Source organism: Pyrgilauda ruficollis, unplaced genomic scaffold (assembly GCF_017590135.1).
Source record: "Pyrgilauda ruficollis isolate IOZ18807 unplaced genomic scaffold, ASM1759013v1 scaffold19, whole genome shotgun sequence".
Lineage (NCBI taxonomy): Eukaryota > Metazoa > Chordata > Aves > Passeriformes > Passeridae > Pyrgilauda > Pyrgilauda ruficollis.
In genome coordinates, this window is record NW_024518095.1 from 1884683 (window position 1) to 1911802 (window position 27120).

General features: G+C 39.3%; 2 long non-coding RNA genes across 2 annotated transcripts in view; one reads left to right on the plus strand and one right to left on the minus strand.

The window, feature by feature from the left end:
• LOC121352520 overlaps positions 1–5154 on the plus strand; it is a 160608-nt gene extending 155454 nt beyond the window's left edge. Inside the window, exons 5-6 of the long non-coding RNA XR_005954946.1 lie at positions 2146–2212; positions 4824–5154. This is a non-coding gene — a long non-coding RNA (uncharacterized LOC121352520). The remainder of the gene's footprint in view (positions 1–2145; positions 2213–4823) is intronic.
• The window catches only part of LOC121352522, an 83094-nt gene that overhangs the window by 46869 nt on the left and 9105 nt on the right, over positions 1–27120 (minus strand). The window contains exon 2 of the long non-coding RNA XR_005954948.1: positions 17072–17237. This is a non-coding gene — a long non-coding RNA (uncharacterized LOC121352522). The remainder of the gene's footprint in view (positions 1–17071; positions 17238–27120) is intronic.

The following is a 27120-nucleotide window of genomic DNA, read 5'->3' on the forward strand; positions in this document are numbered from 1 at the left end:
CACTGGGCAATAAAGAAAAATCTTCCCATTAAGACAGATGCTCTTTCCATACAAATTAGTGTTGCTTTATGACAAAAGACATAAATTCTTCTGATGCTTTATTAACAATCTTTAACAAATATCTTCCCCACCAGAACTGTTAGTTAATCCTTTCTCCCCTACTCCACCCCAAACTTCTAAGACAACTATGATTCTTTGACAGATTCCAGTAGAATGGTAGGATTTACAGTGGACAAAGAGAAATTTGTTTGTTTATTTATTTATTATGGGTCAGTGCTAGAATTCTTTCCCCAAGTCTTTATATTATAATTAAGAGCAAACAGGAAAGTTCAGTTCAATTTTTGTCTGACTCCTGCTTATTTTTAATGCCTCTGTTAAATTCTTCCTAAATAAAGCTCTCACAGTTGCTACATATTACTCTCCTTCAGGGCCTTTTTCATCTTTGATTTTTCTTAAAGTTCTTTTTCACACTTCATGTGTAATCAGTAACTTCCTACAGAGGTGATGTTGACAGTTGCTGGTCCAGTGTTGTAAATACATTAGTCCAGTGAATGTGTAGTGACATATAAGTATATTTTAGAGTTATTTTCCGTTACATTCCCTTAACATTCTTGTATTTCCATGGTGACTGGACTTTAGGTTATGGTTTACAGCAGAGCATTGCAGATGTGCTGAAGCTTGGAAACTACTAGAAAACCATGTCTGAGGAAGGTGTGTAGTGAGCTTAGCAGAATACAAATTATTTAATTTTTGAAAACAAAAGAATCTTTAGAAACACACAACCACTGACTAGTTATGTTCTCACTGCCAAAGGCTATTACTAGAAATTTTCAGCAAGGATTCTTAAAGAAAATAAAAGAAACAGAAAGTCAAAGGGAGAATTTTAATTTACTTCAATGGAAATTTCAACCAGAAATTCAGATACAGACTGGACATTATTAAAAATATATTGAATATCTAATAATAATTCCTCCTCCTTATGAGGTTTTCCCCTTGCTCTTATTTGGCACTTGAATAGGTATAGTTTTAAATGCCATGATCAGCTTTGAGAAGAGCAGAATAAAACTGTGGCATTTATAGGTCTTCAATAAGAGTAATAACTGCATCATCTTTTTGTGAAACAAAGGAAATTAGGGTCTTAGAAAAATATATGGAACAATACAGAATAAGATCATAAGCAGGTGGAGTAATTTTACTTGCAGCATACTCTGGATGAAGTACCTAAAGCGCTACGACAGTTACAACACATTACCACAAGTACTGAGCAGGCACGTTGTGATTTTATGGGTGACTTCTAAAGAAAATGCCACAGTCAGGTAGAAGTGTCAATTAGTGCAACACTTCCTAACATCCCACTGATTCATTTCTTTATCTTTGAGTGTTAGAGGAATTGAAAATGTTGCACATTACTCTCCGCTAATTTGATTCTTTTGGGCTCCTCATGGAACATTTTATTCCACTTTGGTCATTTAGAAACAATGTTCTTCCTGAACACAAAGGAAAATGGATTCACAGATGAGCTGTTATTTCAGTATGACAGCATGTGGGAGGAAAAGTGCATTCAGGTTTCAAATCAAATATAAGGTATGTAAGCTTACATCTCCTTCTTTGTTCAGGTTTTTCTTGGGAAAGGAGTGTGGAGAACAACTGCCACTGTTGGTGCTGAAGGCACCAGGGAATTGCAGCTCTGAGATCTCCAGCCAATATCTCAGGCATTTCAAATGATCTGGCCACTACCCTTTTTTTACCCCCTGCCATCTCTCTTTCCTGAAAGGAATCTGGGGCACTTATAAAGTCCTTTCCTGACTGCCCACTAGAGGTAGGCTGAGTTGGTTTAACCGTGATCTTGGGATCACAAATCCCATGAGAGATTTGGAGATTACTCTCTTTCTCTTGGTAGCCTATAACAGCAGTGGGCTTGTCTATACAGGAATAGCTATTGAGGTAGTGCAAATTCACGATCTGCATAAATCTGCTTTAACTTGCAAGTCTGCACAAGCCTTTATACTTTGTTATCTAAGTAAAAGTGATAATTGTTGCAAAATCAGCAAAGTGAAAACTCCCCAACCAACAAGACAAAAAAGGAAACTAGGTTTTGAACAGGAGATACATTTAAATAAACTTTTTTTTCTTTTTTTTCCCCAGTGGGAGATCTGAGCTGCTGGTTCACACTTAAGGTGTGAGGATGAGCATGATACCGCACTCTGCACAGGTAAGTGTTACCAGAGACAGTATTGATGTCCTACCACAGCACTGGCCTCCTCCTGATGACTTAACACAATAAAACATTGTGCTCAGGCAGCTAGACTGCTTCCAGGGGTGAGGAACCTTTGCTTGACATGGTGCTGTGCTGTACATATGTACTGTCTGCTGCCACCTTCAGCTTGCTGGAGTCGAGCATCCTCTTTACAGCATTGCCAAGTCATGAAATCAGGCTTCCATGACAGAGGAGAGAGGCACCAGCTTTGAGTAGGGTCACATCTGCCAAATCTTGCGTCTCAAGTCTATAATGATTACTCACAGTCAGCTGAAGAGATTTAGTTCATAATTAACTCTCTCCCTCTGCACTGAGCACAATAGGTCTTTTGGGGACTCCTATCACACCATCTGAAAGCAGCCCATGAACTAAGCTGCAGCATAAACATGACCTTTCTTCTATTTGTTAACCTGCATATGCTCTAAAATTTTTTCTGACACTGGACAAAAATGTGGCATGAAATCTTCCTTCATTAAAAGTAGACCCGAGAACATCTGCAGTAGATGTATATAAGACAGCAGCAGTAAATTGTTCTGCTGCCAATTGTGATTTTATTGTGAGTCCTGCCTAGAAACTGCTTTTCTCTGGAGCTCTAAGGGAGAAATCTCCAATTTTACATAAAAATAGGTTTCTAGCTGGATTCTAAAGAAAGTTTTATACATAAAATGCTATACATGAGGTTGAAGATCAGAAATAAGGCAAAAAGAAACCCCTAATACCTTTCCTACGCTGTCAAGAATCTAATAAAAATCTTATGATTATACAGTGGAAGTCATTGACCATAAATTTAAAACATTCTGGCTTAGCAGCACTGAAATTGCCTCTATTTTTAGCTCTTTGAGTACCTTGAAGTCTTCCTCCTACTATTTTATAACAGTTCCAGGTGTTTAAAAAGGTTTTAGAATCTTTAATCTGGCTTCCAAAATTTTTGGATGAAGAGTCAGCTGTCAAGATTTTGAAGAATATAGTATGGAAGGAGGCCTCAGGGATCATTTTGTCCAACCTTTCTCAGCAAAAGCATGTTCTAGACAGTATGTCCCAGCACCCTTATTATTCTTAAGAGTCCAACACTGGGGAATCCATCACTTTCCTGGAGAAATTACTCCAATGGCTGATTTGCCTCATTCTAAAAATTTTTTGTCTTGTATCTAATAAAAATCTCCCCAGGATGATCTTGTATCCATTATCCTGTGTCTTTTCCATGTGACTCCTTGCAAGCAGAGAGTCTCCATCTTCTTTGTAGCCACTCATGTCTTGAAAGACATCAAGTACTTTTAAGAGAAAACACTTGAAAAACCCCTTACTTTATGCTGAATATGGTGCTGTGTTTCAGCTGAAGCCTTTTTTGCAAAGCCTGAGACGGACTTCAGGTCATGTGACATTTGAGGGGAGACAGTGCTGTCCTGCTGCAGCATCCCTCCAGGGCTTAGGCAACGAAGAGTGCTGCTTCTCTGGCTGTAGAGCAGCCTGACAGCTTAATTTACATGCTGGGCCATCTTCATAGATGGCAGTGAGAGGTTCAAAGTGCTTACTGATCTGTTCCCAGGTTTTGGCATAATAGAATAACATAGGACTAGAAAAGCTGTGCTATAATTGTATACCTAGCAAAAAAAGCCACCGCACTTAAGCAGAATAAGATGAAAGCCAATTTTACGTCCCACTCTTGTTGCATTGAGCATTAAGCGATCATGAGCATTGAGAGGTCATAAAGCTTACAGACTTGCCACATCCGTGACAGACTGGGAGTGTTTTTCCCGCTGATGAGAGCAGTTCAGGATATCTTTTGGGAGCACAATCAGCCTATGGCTCTACAAGGTTGATGGCAAAGAACAACACCCCTTTAAGTCCTACTTCACTGAAAACGTTGATGAAAAAGCAAAGTAGAGACACAGCCTAAGGAAGACTTTAAATTCTGCTGGAAGAGGCCGAGGAACTCTAATTACGGTTTGTATTTTGGTTTGAGAGTGGTGGGGCTGAGTTTTGGAAAGATGCCATTCCTCTTCCCTGATGCCTCTGTAATGCCACTAGAGGGCCCCGAAGTCCATCTTAAAAATTTGTCTTTGGCATTTTTGAAAAGACGACACAGCAGTGAAGGTGTTTTCCAGAACTCTTGTGCTTTCTCATTTTGCTATTCTCAATGGAATGTGTAGGGTGAACACAATCACAAGAAAATAAGGATTTGGGGAGGGGGACACCTTGAAGGATAGCATCCCCAGTGACTTCTATCCACTAAGGACTTGCATGGCTTTCTGCACTTTGGTGGAAGTGGTATCTCCTCAGCAGCAGCTGGATTTCCCCTGTGTCTTTTCTATTTTATGAGACAGAAGTATATGTAGTAGCTTCTCTGAGAGAGCACAGGAGGTTTTTGATTTCATACCATCCCCTGTGAGGATGTTTGCCATTTGTTAAACCTCACCTTAAGCTTTTCCTCCATAGCTTGTCTTTTGGTTGTGGAGGAGTGAAGTACCTGGGTTACGCTTGCTGTTGAATGTGAGTTATAAACAGGATGAGTTCTTTAATAAACAAGAAAATGTTCCTTTTGAACAATGTTTCTTTTTCCTTGTAGCGTTGCATGTGGAAGGCAGCCATGCTGTTCTGGTCTGCATTTGTGGATGTCTGACCAAAGAACTTCTGGGCTTTTGGTCATCCTGAAGAAGAGTACTTCCTTGTGCTCTGTCTCCTTGCAGTCCAGAGTAATAACCAGATATTTCAAGGTGTTCAGACACAGGAAAAGTTTAAAAATAAATCCAGAAATTTTTCCTTTTTTTTTTTTTTTCTTTTCCCATTTACTGCCCCCCTTCCCTTTAATTAAATAAGCCTGCCACCTCACATGCCATGGTCTCGATCTGAGACATTTAGATAAAGATGTGTAAAATGATGGTAAATTTTTGGCAGCCCTCTCAGGACTGAAACTGTGGCTGGATCACGTGAAGAGAAAATATGTCATTGGGACCAACCATTCAATCACTTCTGTCCTGGGAGAGTTTGAAATGTTGGGCACTGAAATAAAAAAATGTCATCACAAATTTTATGACTTTTGCTGGAACACTTATGATTTGATGGATGACAGTGAGAGCAACTGACTCCACAATCCAGAGAGGACAAAATACTAAAATTGCCAGAAACCTTCCTAAAATACTATGCCTGTGACATATAAGGAAGCATACTGCAGGGTGGGCTGGCCCCACTGGCATTTGCTTTAAATGACCTGCATCATATCAGTGGCCCTGCCATCCCAGACTAAAGAGCTGCTGTTCAGAGTGACCTCTGTTATCCATTCAATGCACTGTGCCTACACTGCCCTGCTTTTTCGAGGGCTGCCAATGGATACAAATGAGGCATAAACTGTGTGTTTTCCTTTAGAGATAATTTTGCCTTTCCAGAAATGAATTAGACTTTGCATAAGAAGTAGCATTTGAGACAAATATATGTCTGCTGGACTAGTGAATTCCAGAAAAATTGTTCACTAAATCTAAAAGTAGATGACTAAAATATATTATGCATGTCAAATCTGAGAAGTATTCATTTATCTCCCTTAATTACAAAAGAAGTCTAGATGACTTCATGGGTTGTATATTATATATATCTACTTTTTGGCAAGATGAATCCCACTTGTACTGTCAGTGTCATCATGTGAGTCTTGAATTTGTTTGTGCCAAATGACCAAGTACAGCCTCTGTGCTGTGTATGTGGCACTTGGGGAGAGAAAAGTTTACCCTGGAGGCAGCTTCCTAAGCTTATAGGGTCTTGAGAGACACTGCAACTCCCAGGTGGAGTTCAGCTTCTCCAAAGGCGGTCCCTTTCCCAGCCTGGGACTCTGGAGATGTTGTATGAACAGGTATAGACAAGCTGCTCTTGAGGAAAGCCTGACCAAAGGTCTTTGGCTCAAGGGTAACACCCTTCTGTGTCCTGAGCACCTTCATGGGCTGGCTGTTGGGGCCTTTCTCAGTGCCACCTGCCAGCATCCCTCCGGGAGCGAAGAGTGCGCTTTGCACAGCGGCCTTGCCTGGGACAGGGCGTGCCAGGAGGGTGACATGTGAGCAAGGACGGAGAAAGAGGGTTCTGGTAAAGCATTTAAAATACACGTCATTCTTCAGGCTGTAGATTAACACACTCTCTGCTTTCTTTTTTGTCTCCTACTGCAGATGTTTCACTTGTGTTATGAGTGAATATTCTATTCTTAAAATAATAAAGCTTTCTATTAAGGAGTGGTTTGAATTTGCAGTAATTCAAATTTTATTTTTTAATTTTATTTAAGAGGGCATAAATTGAAGGATAGAATTATTTATAGTATTTTAATTCCTTTCATAAGCATATTTTGGGTCTTGAGGGATGTTTATAACAAACATGTGTTAGTTCCAAGTACCTGTCTTCTTAAACCCTTTGTGTTTTGGGACACAGCCAGATAGGATGACAGAATATATATCATTTTTATAGCTCATATGTTGGGTCGACAGAATGAAGCATGTTTTATCCTTGCAAGAAAATTAAACATTCCTGTCTAATTTAAAAAAGGGATTGTCTAAAGGACTTGCTTTATATGCTTTCAGGATACTCTTCTTGTTCATTAGGAACTGTTTTGTATTCTTTTGCAATCAGCTCTCATCTTTTACTGTGTCATTTCAATTGTAAGTGGTTTAAAAACACTGAAAAAAGCTCTGTGGACATCTAGTGTGTTAATTGGATGGGGAAGAGGAAGGTTCTTGTAGTGTGATATTATATGCAGTATGAAATATCTCTGGGCAAGATACTGCAGTTTAGTGGCTGATTGTATGGTTCATTCAATACTGAATGAGGAGCCAGAATTCCTTTCAAACAATGGTTGTCTTTTGTGATGTGTTTGTTTTTAATAATGCTGCTGGGAAGTTTAGGAAAAAATAAGAAGTTATTTAATTTAAAAAAAAAGAGAAGACTTGCATCCTCAGAAAAAAGAAAATTTTCTCAAATGGAATTGATCTCACCCTCCTTCAGGCTAATGAATAATAACATATTCTGCTGACAAAAGGTAAATTTAGAAATATGATATTATCACAGCTAAGTCTTATTGATTGATCCCATGCAGTTAGCAGGACAGTTGTGATAGCCTCATAACAATTACTCTCTCCTTGAATTTCAGATCCACTTTATGTTTCTTTTTATTATTTCTCTCATTGTCACTATCTTCAGCACTGGTGAGAAATACCTGGAGTACTGGGTCCAGGCCTGGGTTCTCAAGTAAAAGAGAAACAGGGACGTACAGAAATCAAGTCAAGCAAAGGACCACGAAGGAATGGGAGCCTCCCACAGAGGAGGAGCATCCGAGAGAGCTGAGATCATTAAGCCTAAATATAAGACGGCTCCAGACAAATCTCATCAACAAGTACAAATATCTGATGAACAAGAATAAAGAAGAGGGATGCTGGCTAATGTCAGAGGTCTGACAGGACCAGAGGCAGTGGGCACAAACTGAAATGCAGGAGACTCCCTTGGAATACAGAAAAACACTTTTCTACAGGGAGGGAGATTGAACTCTTGCACAGGCTGCGCAGAGAGGTTGTGGAGCATCCATTCTGTATTAGCCTGAAGAAGAGGAGGCTCAGGGGTGACCTTATCACTCTCTACAACTCCCTGACAGGAGGGTGTAGACAGTTGGGGGTTGTCCTCCAGTGGCCTCCCAGATCTCAGTCTCTTCCAGCCTAATTGATTCTGTGATTCTGTGATATTCCAAATCCCTCTGAACATGATCCTGGACAGCCTTCTCAGGATGACCCTACTTGAGCAGCGGGGTTGCACTAGACCATCTCAAGCCTCAGCTCTTCTGTGCTTCTGCCACTGTTTCTGCAGTTTGCCAAGAGCAGAACAGGCTGTGGCTGAGCAGCCTTAGTGCTACTTAGTTTATACGCAGGCATGAGCTTCTGAAAAAGGCTTTATGGTGATTTACAGACTGAGAAAGAGATTTCTTCATTTCCACAGTGAAATAGAGCCAAAGACCAGCATGGACAAAGCATACATCCAGACTGAAGCCCTGTACATTAAAAGCCATAATGCCTAGTCTAAATGAATTAATAGTAAAATAGGATCTTCACATGCTGTGTAATCTCTCTCTTTGTCCCGAGGCGGAGTTTAAATGTGCCTAAATCATTACTGGCAATGTTTCCAGTCATTAGTGATCCTTACTATTAGAAAGCGTTCCTTGATATCTAAGCGAAACTTCAGCAACTAATGGCCCCAGATTCCCATTAATGTCTTTTTGCTACACTGATCATTGGGCAAACTTTTCAAGACTGCTGCCATTACCTCCTCAGCCTTTTCTTCTCCAGGATGAAAAAACACTTCAATTCTGTCCACCTTTTCTCACTAAAGACACAGGAAAAAGTCACTGGGCACTTTGAATCCAAGGAGTGGCACGTGCCTGCAGGTCCTCTGCCTAGCCTAGCCTCTAGGTGCTACCAAAAAAATTACTGGGATCTCTCAGGCTGATTCTTGAAAACAACCCCTGATGTGATGTGTGGCATGTACTGAAAAAAAAAAAAAGATCTTGCAAATGCATTTAGAGGCTTTTGGAACATTTTATCGAGACTAAAAGCAGTGTTTAGGTCAATCCACATGTACCTAAATGAAAGCAGTGTTTAGGTCAATCCATATGTACCTAAACGAAAGCAGTGTTCCCCACGAGGGAAGATGGACACACGGTATCTAGTGCCTGGTGTCACTGGGCTTCCTGCCTTATCAGGCAGTGCCTGAGCTTTGGGACAGCAGTTCACTGCAGCTTTACAACTGAGATTCTTTGACAACTTCCTGTGTGGAGGAGCTTGTCTCCCTCCCTTAGTTAAACTGGGAGCACTGGGAGAGCTGCCTCCTGCTCCAGGCACTCAGCTGCTTTCCCAGGGCTCAGGAGAGCTCTAATCCCTGGGGGCATCACCAGCACCTGCAGCATTGCTGAAATGCACTCACCCACAGGATGCACTGAGGTTAACCAAGTTCACAGAGCACTAGAATGCCCCAAACTCCCCTGGTGGGAGCAGAAACTGCACTAGCAAGCACTTGAGGCATTTTCTTTGCTACCCTCAGAACATCAGGTAACCCTTTGCCTTCAACCACCACAATTTGCATGAAGAAAGTAGTAAAACAAAGGGATAAATGCGAGTTAAAATAGGAAAGAGAGTAGGGGGAAAATTACTCCACATCATGCCCTCTCCTCCTAGCCTGGTCAGGCAGTAAAAGCAGCCTTGAAAGAAGGATTTTTCTTCTGTATTTGTTACAGTACAAAGCTGAAGGAATTACACATTCAACACAAACAATTCAACTTCCCCCAGGAACAGCACTATTTGCCCAGAGACAATTTAAAAAATAAGAAGAGATAAGTCTTGTATGCTGAGTTAATGAAATCCATGGCTTCTATAAACATAATAGGGCTACAAACAATAAACCAAGAAAACTGGTGAGACTTTACAATCACAAAAAAGATGCTGCTATGGGGAATAACAAGGAACAAGAGTCTGCTCTTATAAAAGTCTCTGCAAAATTTTTTTCTCACTCATTTCACTTTGAAAATATCTTGAGAAATAATATCAGGTATATTCTGATGTTAAAATTCTGAAAAATTAATAGAAATTCACAATACTTTTCAGTGCCACCTAATCTGTATTTTTATTCAAGTGAAGTCACTGAATAAAAACAGATAAAAGAGGAATCAAGCCCAAAGTACTGAAGTGGATAAAATAATTTAAATGCAAAGTGTAGTCTGCTAAAAGTAGAGTGCACATTTATATGTTCAGAAATATACTGATGCTTTCAATCCCTCCCACACATTACCGAAGTATAAATTATTTTTGTATTCTTATTCTTTTGTCAAACTCCATTGATTTTAATAAGATATCACTTGTATCAATGTGTAGAACTAGAAAATAAAATATTGTAATGCAGGCATTTGCTTTTACAGATCTGTTTCATATGTCCTTGATTATGCTTTGCTGTGGTCTTTGAAATCACCTTCCAAGTCCTTTCTGTGGAGGCCACAGTGTTATTCCCAATCCCTGAGCAATGCTTTTTCTAGGAATTGGCAAGGCCCCTAAGGCAGTTTGTAAAGTTTGCATTTCTCATGGTACCGGGCACATGGGCTGCCCCTGAGGGTGTCTGTGGCTATGACAGCAGTCCCAGCTTCTGGTAGAAGGACTCAGTTTTAAGTAGAACTTCTTATTGTCTGCTTTGACACATTGTTATGAGCCCCAACAACACAGGAGCAAGATCACCTACAAATGCAAAAGACAAATAGACTTTATAGCTCAACAGAGTGGAAATTATCTGAGAAAGCTTGGGGGTTTGAGCTATATTGAAGATGTATGGGTTTAAAGTTCTCTCTGGCAGAATGTCAATTGTAATAGATTTATAACTTGAGAAAAAGAGCATAATATCATTTTTCAGCAGTTTGATAAATGAGACATTGGGGAAAAATGTTTATCCTAGAACAGAAAATGCCCAGAAAGCTTCTGTCACAGACCATGGACTTTTCAAACCATGACCACCTCTCTTGCAGTAGTTGTTTAAGCCATATTTGGGACTATCATCAGCTTACCTTTGATTTCCTTTACCATTGTTTCACAAAAAACAGAGCTGGGTGAAGGCTAGAAAACAGATTTAATTAGTTTTCTTGATAACGTTATTAAGCTCATGCTTTTTTATTAGGCATTCATATCTACTCTCTGTTTTTCTCAATACCCAGAGGGTAAAAGAGATCAGCAATGAGTAGGTCTGAAAGAATAAGGACTTGTATGAATAAGAATAAGAATATAGGAACAGAATTACAGGGCATGTTTTGAGGAAAACATGTAGAAAAATGGCTTGGAGAAAAAAATGAAAGTAAAAAGATACTGAGACATTCTGTGAGTTTTTTTATTTATTTTGCAGATTGGAAACAATAATCAAAACCATTTGCCACAATGGTCAATTTCAACATTTTTCAAATTAAAATGCTTCACTGTCCAGACTGAAATTATTTGTCCTCCTTTGATTTCATAAAATCACTACATAGTTTTAAATGGACAGCATTGAAAGCACATTGACTTATTTCTGTAATAAAAAAACCCCAAACCTGTTCAGCTACAGACAATTCTACTCCTTGATTTTGCAGTATTTTCAAAATATTTCAGTTTTTATTCTTGCCAGGAAATACTACATTTTGTAGTTGCTAGTGAGTGGAAAAATGTAAAATAGACTATTTTCTTAGCTGATCATATTAGGTGGTAGTACTCCATATCATCACGAAGACTAAAAGACAATACACTTAGACTCACAACTGAGAAGGGAAAAAAGCATAGAAAAGTTAATCACAAACCCCTGCTAGTATTCAAGTATTTGGTAGAAAAACAGTTGCACTGATTTTGAAGGTGACATAATCAAAGGTGAAGTAGGAATGATAGAGCTGTAGCATAAACAGTCCTGTTTTCTCTGAGGGAAAAAGAGAAGTGGTTTGATAACTTTACCCAATAAGGTGGCTAAAAATTTTACCTTGAAGTTTTGGCTTAATTTGCTTCATTTTTTTAGTGTGGCTAAAAAAAAAATTTAAAAAAAAAATTCCCTGATATAAGAAAAACATCACTTTTAGAGGACGGACAGTCAGTCATCTCTTCCAGCTTTTCCAGGGTTTTGGATAGCACTAGGAGGGAAAACCGCACACAAGTTTTATGGGAAAAACCCCAATTCAATGAAAAGTGTTCCTGAAAGATATGTAATTTTCCTCATCAGTTTTCTTTCATTTAGAGCATCATTCTGGTTTGGAGAATTAAAACTGTACCTTTTGGTGTAGTGGGGACGGGCAGGCACTCCTGCTCTTTATTTGATTGGAGTAGAAACTCAGCCAGCAGAGACCCTGTTTCAGTGGCATTGACTCCGCCCTGATTTTCTCCAACTTGAGTCCTCAAAACTAGTGCTAGTTTCACCACAAGTTATGTAGTTTGAAGTTGGTCTGGGTTTATTACCCAAATAAATTTTAATGAAATAGTTATAGCAAGAATGCAGTGCTTGTGGCTTTGTGAGTATTATACTGTTCTCTGTAAATATTTTTTTTTTACTTTTCACAATCTGGATCTTGTCTTTTTTTTTTTGTACACCTAATTATCTGCCTTGCATTCTCATTCTTTCATTGTTTTACCATTAACTTTTTTTGTTTAGTCATTCAATTTTTTTGTCATTGACTACAATAATACCATTTGTCACAAATTTCTGCCATAATTTTTTTGCCATACATCCTCATCTTGCCTCATCCCTTTCCCTGGTGGGCAGGGGTCTGGTGCTAGAAGTGGGTTATGATGTTCACTGCCACAGCCTAAGGCTGATAACATCCTCACTGGGAAAAACACTGCAGAGATGGCCATGGTGCAAGGAAGGTCTCTCCAAATCTTGCTGTGTTCTCATAAAAATATCAGGCAGTGGAGTAGCAAGGGTATTTTGATGGGATTTCCCCACCACAAAGCTAGAGGGGATGATGAAGAGGGAAATAAAGGAACAATACTCCTAGATCTGGTCATGTGCTTTTTCTGTCCTCAGTGCTGGAAGGTGGACAGAAGAAAAGATGCTCTAAGAGATCTTTGATCAATATCTATAAATTTATTTGACAGATGCAATGAAAACTGAAAATGAAGGTAGTAGATTCTGAAAAGAGTAGGACTGATCTAGTTTAATGAAGATATTCGACAAAATTACATAACATGGTACAAAAATAGCGCTTCTATTCATCTCCATAGTAGAAGAACAAAGCAACTTACTGTGAAATTGGAAAAAATCCATTTTAAGCTAATAAAAGAGAATGTGTTGATACACTGTATGCTGTTAGCCTGGGACTCCTCACAATTTCTGTCACAGGCAGCCTTTGGCTGAGCTGACCATTACTTGTGGGAACACTGAGACAGCTGAAAATAAAACACTGAAATAAACTTGGTACTTAAAGGTGCATAGGGACACACATGAGTATTAAACCATATATTCTTGTCTTTCACGAAGTCCTTGTAACAGAGGTAAGTGGCTTTTGTTTTCAATTAAGTATAAAATAAATCAATAAAAGATACTAATCTTCAATGAAATGAGTCTGTCTTTGTGTGACATGCTTGCAAAAATAGTTATTTTTCCATTTTGCTCCAATTTCAGGCCTCTTGCTTAGAATATATGTCTAAACAACATAGCTCATCCCTAGTGATTAAAATGACAATAATAATGTCTTGCAATAATTCTACAACTCTACAATAAGTTTTAAGAATAATAATAATAATAAAAAAACTTTTCTCTACTATTTTCTTTCCCGTGCTGGAGGCATATTATATATACATTTATTTCATGTTTCTTGACTTCTATATTCACATTTTTTTACTGAAGTAAAAAGTATATTTTGTATATAAAATAGACTATAACAAAATTTTTAGAGTGGAAGAAACAGAAAGGGGCAAATCTGCAATTATCTTGAGTTTTCCATGGTTAAAGGAGTCTGTAAGACAGTGGTGAATTCATAACATTGTTAATTTCCACCAATTTCTGTTTTACACTTGTGTCTCTTCACCATTCCCTTTTTATCTGAAGTGTTTGAACAAGACTCACTGGCAACCATCTGCCATGCATTTTATTTTCATTGCACTGCACTAATAGCAAAGTTGTTTATCTCTGAGAGGCTTACTGAATAAAAAAAATTTGTCTAGCAGTGATTGCATGGGGGGTGGCTCTCTTTGCTGCTGAGAAGAGTTCATGAAAGAACATGGGTTTCTTTCCCTCTAGTGCAGTGAAATTTAAATCCATGTCCAGCTGATTCATGTGCCATGTGTGCTAGCTGTGTGTTTGTTGTCTGAGTGTGGGCCATAAGGACAAATGACTATTCTGTCACCAGCTGGCAGTGGGATGGGTCCTCAGTGAGAGCCACAGCCAAGGTCCACGCCTGGAGCTCACCATGACTCCTGTGCATGCAGCTGAGGGTGCTGGGGCAGCAGCCTGAGACATGGCTGGGAGGGAAGGATAAAAACCCACCTCCAGTTCAGCTTTCTTCTGCTCAGCCTCTGGCTTTGAGGGATGCTGGAAATAATCCTCAGAGAATAAAAGACTTTTCCTTCCAATCTCTCAAGCACCATGCCATAGGGAATAAATCAACAGCTAATTTGGAGAACATTTTCATGAGCAAAATGCTAAACTTATCTATTGTACACTGTTCCTTGGTGGCATTTAAACAAGTTTTATAGAAATGTTTTTCTCTGCCTTCTTTTTTATTGGTGATGTTCTTTAATTAAGCAGGTGAGCCTGATTTTTTGTCTATTTCTATAACTTTCTGTGATTCAGTGCAACCATTTTACCTTATTTTATATATACACTATTATATAGTAGGTACCTATATATTTTATTTAATTCTGTCCACCTTAAAATGGAAACCAGTTCACAATTATGCATATAGAATTCAACCCCTAACCCATTCCCACCAGTAGTGGAGTTTGCACAGGTGCTCCCTGCCCCGCTTCACTGAGCATCATAATTTCTAAAGGCTGGTTTGACTTGGCCTGACAGACCTCTCTGGAGCTAAGAAATAGATTAAGAAATGCATGGAATAAGAACTGAACTCTGAAAGGTACAGAATTGAACTTTCAAAGGTATGATATTGTCTTAACAGCAAAGTGAAATTTCCTGGAACCCACCAATTAGAATACTATTTGGGAAATATTTTAAATTTCTAATTATTAATGCATTAATAATAATTTAGCAGTTTAACTATTGTTAATTACATATCAATTGAATTATTATTAATAATAGAAACAATATTAGTTATTATAATATTGATAATTATTATTTATTAATTGTTGTTTATTTTTAATTTATCACTTTGGTATTTATAGGTTAATGTGCAATGTTACAGCTATTTCCCCACGTTTGAAAAAATATGGTCAATGGCCACCAATGAGTTGGGTCCCAATTCTGAAGCAGTTTCCTATGACTTTATAATTTCTATTCTTAAACTCATGTTAGATTTTAAGGGGTTTGCTCTGAGGCATGATTAACTGCAGAGCATGAGGTAAAGTACAGTAAGTGTGAACACCCTGTCTTTCCATATATGTATGAAAATTTTTGTATTTCAGAGCCTTGGTGAATGTGGGCAGTATACACATTTTGAATAAAAACAATAACAAAAATTACTTAAACCCAGAAAAGTATTAAGAAAGACAGACTGGCTATGTCTGTAATGTACTTGTGGATCCAATGTGACCCAGTTGGGCTCTCTACCTCTTCTCTGCCTGTACTGGCAGGAGACACCTCTTGGAGCACAGCCCTTAGCAGAGAGCCACTAGTGATGTGCATTGATCCTTCATCCTCCTCTCTCTGCACACACAGAGGATGCGGAGAGGTTCGGCCAGAGGGACTTAGTGTGTGTTTTCCAAAGGGAGAGATGGTGTGGACCATGCTAAAGATCACTGTTATTTGCCTCTCTTGTGACCTTTCAGTAAGACCCTCTGCACACACAGCTGACCTTTCCATGGTCCAGCTGCTGCAGTTTGCAAAGAACGTGTTTAACTTTGCTATTTGCAACAGGAATTGTATATTTATAATGCGGGTTAAAGTCTTGCACAAAGACCACAGGACTTAATCACCCCATATTCTCTAGACCCAAGATAGTCTTAATCTTCAAGTAATGCAATGATGATATTTTAAAAAATTATTGCATTCACATCCAGTTTGAGCCAAGACAGATGCAAAGTTGTCCTGGATAGAACTATGTAAGAATGCAACATTTCTGTTAAATGTGCTATGTCCACAGGTCATCTGTGTGCTTTGCTTGACTTGCTGTTGATCTTCTCTCCTTAGCTGCCTGGAGTGGGGCAGACTGGGGCTGGACTGGTTTGGGGTGCTCTGCATCCCTTTTATGTGGATGGGTTAATACAAAACGGATCTAGCAGTGATCCTTGCTACCTGCATAGCTACAAATACTCTGTGTTCTACTCAGTGATGCAACTGGAAGCACTAAATAAGAGAAAACAAATCCTTGTAACAAAGGGACTTTGGAAATAAATATACTGTGAAAACATTTCTTACATAATTGTAATTTGAAGTAATGAAATTGGTGAGAGGAGCTAAATGAGGGAGAATAGGGAGTTTGGCTCATGGTGGTCACCTTTGGAATCAGTTTTCTGGACAGGTGTTTACCCAGTAGTTTCACTTGGGCTTTCTGTGCCAAGTTAGTTAATGCACATTTTTGCTTTATCTGTCTTAGAATCTGAGAATCTGCTGTATACATTTTTCTTCATTTCCATTGTTTCAGTAAAGTGGCACAGCTCTAAAAGATCAATTCTGATGTGTGAATTAACCAAGCAATGCATGGCTTAAAATAAATAGTTTTAGAAGGAAATCAGGAAGAATTTATATTACATATGCTAATTATAATAGGTCAGTGAATGTAAGTCTAAAAGGCAATTTAATATGGAATCTGTCTTGCCTAACTCTAGCTGTCAAAGCTAAATTAGGAACACACAGGGGAACTAGGCTATCAAAGACAGTCATTTAATGTCTTTCATATAAGGGGAGAGAAACAGACACCATCACAGAGCAAATTTTTCAAAGATACTTAGATGTGTGTTTTAGATATTCTTCACTGGTTATGGAAAATCCTAGCTGATTAGCTTAGACTGTGAGATGAATATGTAAATTAGATGAGGCAAATCTTTGTCTTGGTGCTGTAGCAACGCAGATCATGAGATAAGGCAACAGCAAGTTATTAACAGCCATGGCTAACAGTAATGACATTCCAATCATTGAGATGATATTAAATAATGAAGAAATCATTCCTGAAGAATCAGCAGAGTTCTGTCATTAACTTACCTGCTCACAGTCTGACACATTCACCAAGTCTATTCTGTCTCTCTGCACAGAAATGGTTGTTTGCCTTTCTTGTCTGGTCAGTAGGATACAGGGAACACTGGGTTGAGATGTGTGGAGATTAGGATATATAGATCTGTCCCTGGTGTCCAAATTGACAGAGTTGTAGCTGAAACACATGTAATGTGAAAAGAAGCAGTCAGCATCAATGAAAAGTTATGAGCTTTTGTTTGGAACTGAGGAATGGTCATTTAGTAGTGACTGGAGGAAACATGAAAATGCTGACGTAGAACCCAAGAAGTCATTAAAATATTTGCTTTGTATTTAATTTCTGAACTTAAGGCTGCTGCAAATGAGGTATGGTAGTCAAAACATTTTAGTGGCCATAACAGTGGCAGACATTGCTCACTGCAATGAAATCAGAAATGCTTGTTTAAAAATCTCTCAATATTAGGTCCAGTACTACATAGAAATATTAACATTTTTGTTTCCCAATCTAATTGTTTGATTGAGTGAATATTTGTGATACAAGTTATTTGGGAGCTACTAAAAAATGATGCTTAGAAAATTCTGGTGTACCAGCAGGTTGCTCAGCTCCTAGGAAACAACATCTCACCAGCACCAAAGCAGCAATAGGTTCTGTGCATCAAGAGGTTATGTTGCTGGTTACTCCTGCTCAGTGACTGCTCTTTTGGTTCAGAGTTGGAAAGAAAATTAATGAGCTCATGGTTTTCCTTGCCGTCTTTGTAGCTGGACAAACAGGATGTGCTGAGACTATGAGAAAGGTGACAATTCTTTATGACTAAGTGACTTTAAGGCATGGGAAGGTTGAAAATCTTTGCTTTGAGAATGGGGAGGCTATTTAAAAACTATTTAAATGCTGTGTAGCTGGAATATTAAACAGATATTGGAGACTACTGAGACAAAAAGACAGAAATGGCAGGAAATTCTTGTGGTGGGATTGTAATTTGCTTGTGTGTAAGAGGTGTCGTTGAATTAGCTGTGAATCATATGAACTTGGCACTGCACTGTGATTTTTGGCCTCTATCAAATTGCAGTGAGTGACCTGTGCATTTGGTGGCTATATTTCCATGTTCCCTCTAATAATTTCTTGCATGTCAGTCATTTTGTAATTCTATTAAAGCCTATGCTTAAAGAGCAAGCCATATGCAAATCCTGTGACATTGCTGACTTTCTATCTGTGCTGGGAAAAAATGACAGCACAAGTACAACGAGTGGGATGACCCTGCCTACTGACAGTATTGCAGAGCCAGAAAACATTTCTGTAAGGGCCATGAAAAGTGTGAGAAGCAGAAATAACTAGAACAGAAAGTATCTGTATCCCCAGAATAAACACAGAGTGGAAGTCATTGTTTCCTCTAAATGTTAACCTGTGGCCATTCTAAAATCCACATTTGTGCCCATCCAGATGGCAACACCAGCCACTGTTAGGAGAGTATCCTGGGATGCATGAGAGGAAGCTGCTGGGCAGCTCAGCATGCCCTGGGCTGTTCTTCCAGATGCTCCTCTGCCAGTCTTTGAGGGTCCTGGAGATGCATCTGCTGTTTCCTCCAGAGTCATAGATGAGGAAAGAAGGCCTGACTACTTCCCTCCAGCATCTAGGAGTGTTTCTCCTGAAACCAGAGGGATCTGCAGTATCTCAAAAAGGAAGGGTTTCTGGGCCCTCCATCCTCCTATGCAACTATCGTCCACTGAGAATGGTGGTCTTGAAGATAATGTTGAACCCTGCAGTATTTCCCACATTTCTGCTGCTGAATACCTAGAAGCTGGGTTCTAGGCACGATGTGTTCCTAAAAATGGATTACAGGCTGTCCTAGTTCCAGCCAAGGACTGGGTTAATTTTCCCAGTAGCCCTTGAGAGGGTAGTTTGGAGCCATGTGGGTGTGGCAAGCACAGTGTTACCCCATACCCTCTTACACCGTGTCTGGGGAGGGGGATACAACTCTCACACTTCTGAGAGGAGGGGGCACCATTTCCAGTCATGGCAAAACGTGGTGGATGTATGGCTCAGCTACCATTGTCTCAGCTTGGTGAGCATTCTGCTTGTAAATCGCCCTCTCTTTGTACACTGTTGCTATTATATTGTTGCTGTTACTGTTCATTTTCTTATCTCATTGCTGTTTCCAGTAAATTGTTCGTATCTCAGCCCATAATCTCTCCCTTTTGTGTCTCCCATTGGAGGGGGGAACAAGCAATGGACATCTGATTTGGGAGAGTCTCCTTGTAAGAGGGCACTGAACTAGAGTGCTGTTCCTAAAACACCACACAGTCCCGATCACCCCTGCAAGTGGATGGGACTTGTGACTACTCAGAGTTGCAGACTTAGAGTACCTGCTCACTTCACCCCTTGCCTATTCCAATTCCCTGACAAATCCACTGCTGGTAGGTAGTGCATTTATGACATGTCACACAGAGGTGAGCCAGAGCGATAGTACATGTCACAGTCATGTAGCCAGTATCAATAGTTTACCGTGCAGTGAATCTTCTATTATTTGAAGCTAGGATAAAGAATAGAAGTCAATTAAAACCAAGATTATAGGTCCACAAAGGTGAAACTAATTTGTCTAATGTGTGAGTTTCACTTAAAAACATGAAATTGTTTTCTGACTGTTACTTTCCTTGAAAGAAAGGCATCATGAATTTTATAGTACTTGTTTATGAGCAAGTTTCATATTACGCATGGATAAGACTTCTTGAGCGAATTACACTTTATTCCTTATCATTTGATTCTTCTCTTCTGGAGAATTGTTTCAGCTATACTTTTCTTTGAGATAACCCAAACATGGGATTTTGTGCTTCTTACAAGTTTGTCACCTTTTAGTCTTGCTCTTCATGGTTTAAATTTTTTTTCTCTCTCTCTCTCACACACACACACACACACAAAATGTTATTGTTGTAATTTAGAGGACATAAACCAGTTCCAAATGCATGTATTTCCTCAGACTCTCACAACGACTGGAAGGAACTGACATTTTTGTCAGCTGCCTGCTTTGTGCAAAAAAGAACACAAAGAAAACAAGCAGAAATGTCAAGTTTAGGTAACAGTGGAGACTTCACAGGTTATACAGTTTGGAATATTCTCTACCATGAGAACTTCCCTTCAGTGGCTCTGAAATACATAAGCTTTTCTGCAATTTAAAGACCTTATATATTTTTGTAATATGTTGTAGTTGACGAAACCCTATTTTGTGATGAACATCTGTGGTTTTTATTGTAAGCACTTCCCTCTACACTGTATTATTGTGGCTGAATATACCCTCATAAAAGGTCATAAAGTCTGTTCCTGTGGACAAGCCTCAAATCAGGGAGGTGCATCTGTTGAGCAGGATTAAACCTTGTCTTTAACTGTGAAGAGGCCACACAGTGTGTTTCAGCCATAATTGTGCACCCAGAATAGAAGATGGGCCTAATGCTTCTATCACAGGAAATTTTGTGCTCTGGTGGCTTTGCACTTTCAGACAATTTCTCTGGGATAGGTTTCACAGGAGCCTTTGCCTGAGCTAGTCAAAGGGATGCACTTCATAGTCAGAAGAGCCATGTGGGGCATGTAACTCATATCGGACAAATGCTTCTGTTCATCAGCTATCCAGGGAATCTAGATAGCCAGTTCAGATGTAGCCATCAGCTGAAGAGATGGCTGGGGTTTTCTGCTGAATTTCACTGTAGGTATGCTTCTGTTCTCCTCTATTGCTGAGCCTCTGCATTTCTGCCAATGCCTCCATTTGGAAATAGGGCCAGAGTCAACACTTGGCCTTGCTGCTGCAAGTTGTTCCACAGAGCACAAGCATGCTATGGCCCCAAAGACGAGGCCCTCAACTCGTGTGTTGATCTGCTCACAAATTTGTGATGCTTGTCACTGATTTTCTCAGGGTACATTTGACCATGTTCTTCCCATATTTAGGGTTTCTTGTCTCAGGGGTGGAAAGCTGTTATAATTTGTGCAGAAGTTTTTGTGAAGGGAGATTTTTTTAAGGTTTATGTCCAGGCTCAGGCTTCCAGATGGAAGCGTATCTGATCTGCTTGTCTGGCTGAAACATATTCCACCACTAATCTGGAAAAACCAAGGCTTTTCTTTTGAAAAATTGGCATGCAGAGGCAAATCTGGTCCCAGCACTGCAGATGCATAAAGCATTTAGCAGAGGGATAAATGTGGTTCTTCTGCATAGACTGTGCTTCTTTTCTCTGCAAAACCCAGTCCTTCTCTCAGAGGATCTCTGCAGGAAAGACAGAGTGGGGCTGATCTTGGGGGATAGTTTGCAGCTTTTCACTGTCACCTTTGCCACTGATTCAATGCATGAACTCAAAGCCTACAAGAAGAAGAACTCTGAAACCACTTTTGCCTTTAATGAATGAAGGGCAATTTGGAGACTTCAGAAAGAGTCATATTCTTGTCAGTCAAGAGTCAGAAGAAATATCTGCTACCAATGCCTTTTTTTTATTTTTTTTTTTTTTTACAAGATGGCATTTTGAGGTTGTTTTGTGCCTCTAAAAATGTCTGTGAAACATACATGGAGAATGGAGAGGGAGATTTTATCTGAGTGCATTAAGGTGAGATATAACCATGCAGTGGCATTTGAGATTCCCTCTAAACAAAGGGCTGAACAGCAGAGGACAAGACCCAGAACAGGAAGAGCATTCTTTCCACACGTCCTTCTCAAATTATTCAGGATAGAAGTGAAACAAATACTTTTCTAATGGTGGACTGGGAATATATAATCATTATTTTGTCCTTACACTATTAGAAGACAGAGGCCTGATGATCCTTCAAATGAACACCTGCAGCTGAGGATGCATTAATAAAAATGTCCTACTTATCCTGCTTTACTAGACTTTCTAGAGTAGAAAACTGGGAATAGCTTAGTTTTTTTTTCTATTTTCCATAAAAACACCTGGAAATAAGTTAATCCCTCTTGGAATGAGCATTGGAGTCAAATCAATAAATAAAATATTGCTGTTCCCACATGGTCATGTAACTGAACAGAATTGTATTTTAATAGTCAACATATAAATATGAGAGCACTGAAAGACAATTATATGCATAGGAGAAATTAAGTGAATTCTGTGATGTTGTATGACAAGATCTGCATGAGTGAGAAGTAAGATTTACAAATTATGACTGGATGTGAAAGCACTGACTGTCACTTTGGTCAGAGTTTCATGACCTGTCAGACCAGGGAGAAACCATCCAGTATGAAAGCCATCTCACCTACACAGAAGTTCAATGTCCCATATCAATGTGAATTGCACAGCACACATTTTAGAAACAGTGGAAGGAAACAGGTTCTTCTGGCAAACAATTCTCTGCCCTGTTTTTAGGATTGAACACAGTACCCTCTGAAAAAGCTTATTTTTTTAATGAAAGGACCTCAGCCTGAGGTGCTGATTTGAGCTGTAAATTATATATGTTTAGATCTCTAACTTAAGGCAGTTGAATCTCACTACTAAATTAATGAGACGTCTGTGAAATTAAATTTTTGACCTAAAGCATTTTGTGGAAAAAACCAGCAAATCTTGTGTTTAAAATGATCAGTCATGAAGGATATGCTGCATTTTCTAGTAAATCTAGTGAATTTTCTAGTGTTTTAAAAGCCCTTTGCTTTATTTATAGCTCAGTTTAGTCCACCTTCAACTTTTAGCAGACAGATCTCATTAAACCCTGGCCTGCTCCAGTAAGCTACTGCATAGCTTTGCTCTGATGCAGTGTATGTGAGGATTTATCTCCTTTTAATTCACTTGTCTCTGTATCAGGTGTCTAGTCTGAATAAATCATTTACTTTCCCCTCGTGGCCCATGGAGACAGGTAATGATTTATCTAGGTTGTTTGGGACATTTGTTTTCTGCTGGAGGAAAAGCATCCTGGAGTGATGACACTTTCCTTCAGTTACACAGGAGGCCTGGAAGAGGTGACTTACACTAGGTGACACTAGATCAGTTAAAATCAGGTGGAATAAATTCTTCTCTGAGATGTGCTCATGACATTCCTAACCTTGGTTTCATTAAATTAAGCACACTAAGCTGCTGGAAATAGCCTTTAAAGGTTTTCTTAAATGATTTTCCCCCCTTCCTTACCACTCTTCGATAGTTTGTTATGTTATTCTCAATTCTTCTGAATTTTTTAACACTCCTCTCAATGAGTGGACACCAGGAGTGGACACTCTTGGCTCAAAAGAACATACTGTCCTCCTCCTACTTGGGATTCCCACTTGAAATTTTAAGGATTATGACAGCCCAGTGCTTTGAATGATGCTCAGTCACTCATGCCTCAGTATGATTGATTTTCTCCCATGAACCTCAAAGCCTTTCTAAATAACCACGTCCCAAAACATGGTTCTCCAGCCTGAGCACATGGCCTACATTCTTTGAAAGGATAAATGTTTTGAAGGACTAAGACAAGCCGATTTATTTTTAAATTCCAGATCTCAAGACACATAAGGCAGACACTTTGTAGAAGGGTAATATTTAATCTGTAAAGCTTGACCTTAGCTGAAATCACAGGGATGTAGCTCAGAGGAGACAGTATTTTGTAAACCATATGTTCTCCACTTATGGAATCACAGTGAGCAGAATCTCAGAAAGTAACCATAAATTAACTGTTTGAATGCCTGACAACCTGTGATGGAGAGGAATCCTGCAGGAATTCTGCCTCATGCTCACACATCCCTCATATATGCAGTGGCAGGTCTTTGAAAGGAGACCTACATTTTCTGTACACATAAATGTCAGTTTGGCTGGAATCTGATCTCAGCTGAACCATCCTGAATCTAAAGGAGCACCACTGACTGTGCAGCTGTCACTCTAGGTTTACACACTTGTAACACAGCCTGTTCTGAAATCACAGTCAGTCTGCATCTTCATGGACTGAGTGTATAATTTACTGAAAGTTTGTCTGCAAGAAAGAAAAGAAGACAAAGAAAAATTGCTCAATTGCTCAATTTCTCAGATGTCCTCAGAATCTTAGGAAAATGTCAGGTGCTTTTAAAGAGAGAATACAGAGACTGATTTGGTGTATGTACAGATGTAACCTTGTGGCTCTTTGGCTCCAGGCCAGAAGTTACTTGCCAATTGCTGTTGCTTGTGCTCCAATACCAGGTCATGCCAGTATTTTTGTTTTCTGGAATGGAATATAACATTAGCCCACAGTAAGAAGAAAAGATTGGAATATTTTAACCTCATATATTTTTAAGGAGCTCTCAAGTACTCCAGTGTCACAGATGCAAGCATTCCTGTGGAAATATATAGCAAACATCAGTCCTTAAAACCTAAAACTAAACTGTGTTACACTTGAAGTCATATACAAAAACTGCAGGCACCTGCTCCCATTTCTCTTCCATACTATACAAGTGCTCCTGGGAATGCTTTCTCTTTATGTCTTGTTTTTATTTTATTTACTAAAGTCTTCTGGTTATAATAAAGAAAAATATTCATATAATTCAATATGGTAATTAAAAGAAAAGACTTGCTTTCTACAAAGTAATTGCCCTACATTTTTTCTTCTGGTTTATTTATTCACCTTCCCTCCACTTCTTCCCACACGTGGATCTTTTACTCGGCTTTTTTTCTCCCTGAGGAGTTAGAGATGAAATCATCATCATTAAACATTTAATTTTATTCCGTATCTCTCACTGCTTCATATTTACTCCCCTAAGAATGTGTTTTATTTTAGCCATAATGGTTTGATGGTGGTTACCAGTGGCTAACTTTAATAAAGGTGACTAAAGGTTTTCCTAGAGAATAATTTTCTTTTGGAAATACTCCAAAGAACAGATCTTCACCAAGAATATATCAAAAGATGAATAAATTACAACAGGAAAAAACTGCAACAATAAAACTGCCATGATTGTACCAAAATGTTTTATGCTGGCTATGCAGAAATACAAATCTTTGGTTTTATTTATTTTCATTTCAATTTGCTGTATGCTTAATGTATCATGAAATATGTATTTCCCACTATTTAGCGTTATACATTTTCAAATTGTCAGAGTAAAATGATCTTAAATCAAAATAGATTATAACAACTATATAAATTCTTGCACAGTGCATCCAAACAACAACAAGACTGGATCCTTTTGGAGTTGGTGCAACAAAACAGCACCCAAGCTCCATCAGGCTTTCAAGCACCTCAACCAGCATCCCTGGAGTTTCCTGTGCCCTGGAGATGGCTTAGCTCACACCTGAGCAATGCCCTCTCTAATTATCTTTTTTGTTCCCATTCCTTTACACATTCCTACCTCTTTCCCCCAACCTATTTCTCTCTCCCGCCTCCAAGCCCCTCCTCTGTGTCCTCTCACCCTCTGTGATGGAGTGATGTGCCCCATCTCCTTCTGGGCATGGCACAGCTGTGGGCTGCTGTGTTTCTTGCACAGGGAGCTGGCAATCTCATCTTCTAGCTCACAGAAAAAGCTCTGTCAGCCGCTGCACAGAGCAGAGAGCTGGGACTGGCTCTGAAATGCATTTCTTATTATATAAGGATTTGGGCTTGAGGAAATATAATGATAGCAGGTGGCTTTAATGAAAATTGTTTTGGCATGATATGACTCAAAAGCCCTAGCTCTAGCCACCATTTGCCCCTTAATATGCTAGTACACACACCAGGAAGATTTGAGTCAATTAGTAAGCCTCAGTCACAACTGACTTGAGGAGGAAGAGCCTATCCAATTGAGACACTTCAGATGTGTAACTAATAACAAGTTGTCAGCTTAGATTAATTTTTACATGTCTTGGCTGCATCAGAGATATACAGGCAAAATCTAGTGTTCAGAGAAATGACATGGAGTTGAGGACTCCACAGGGAACTTAATCAGTGCACACATTATATTGATCACAAGTAGTTTTTTCATTGTGATGAGATTTCTCTCCTTGTGTAACTCTTTTAGAATAATGTGTAGGAGAAGAGATAATAGAATGGAAATTGCATCTGTGAAATACAAGAGGCAGTTGGAATATTTTGGGAAATGCTGCTCAGTGAAACAAAACATCTTTCACAGTACGAGTTCTCTGTCTGAAAGATGCATCCAATATGCATAAATGTAGGTGACTTTCAGCCTCAGGAGCATGAATTGTCATATAATCATAAAATCATTGAATGGTCTGAGTTAGAGGGGCCTTAAAGATTATCTATTCCAACACCCCTATCATAGGCAGTGACACCTTTCACTAGACCAGGTTGCTCAGAGCCCCACCCAGCCTGGCCTTGAGCACTGCCAGGGATGGGGCAGCCACAGCTTCTCTGGACAACCTGTTCCAGTGTCTAACCACCCTCACAGTAAAGAATTTCTCCTTAATATCTAATCCTAACTTGCTCTCAATTTGAAGCCATTCCCCTTTGTCCTGTCACTCCATGCTCTTGTGAAAGGTCTCCATCCTTCTCACAGGCTCCCTTTGGGTACTAGAAGGCCACAATTAGGATTATTTATGAAGGGCTGGGTCTGATCTCAGTTAAATCTGCATGATCTGAAATGAATTGATTTGACTTTACTAATGCAAATGGGATCCAAGGCTGGCATCATGTTTAACCTGAGGAAACTGTTACCCTTTTCTGCAATAGCACAGAAAATTGAAAGTTTATGTAGATCCCAACCTCCTAGACATCTACCTGACACCAGGAAGAAGCTATTCCAGATCTCTGTTTTAACACCTGGAGTAAGAAGATAGAGAGCAAGGGCCACACACAGAAAACACTGTGCCTGAGTCCCATTTTATCTGGGAAACATCAAGGCATAGATGAACTCAGTGGCTTTGCCTGAAGGTGCACAGATAACCTCAAGTTACAGGATACTCTCAGTATAAAGGTTCATTCCTTCCTTAAAATACAGAGTTAGTTCCAGTATGAGTCAAAAGAGAAGCCTAGACCAAAGTACTGTCCACAGCTTGCACCATTTTGTGCTCTCCAGAATTGACTTTATCATCTCTAGTCCTCCCACACAGCTCCCTGCAAAGGTATCTGAGAGTCTCACAAGTGCCAAGTGTCCATAACATAAAGGATGGGAAACACCATGTTACATAAAAAGAAATTGTTCAGATCAATGCTGTTA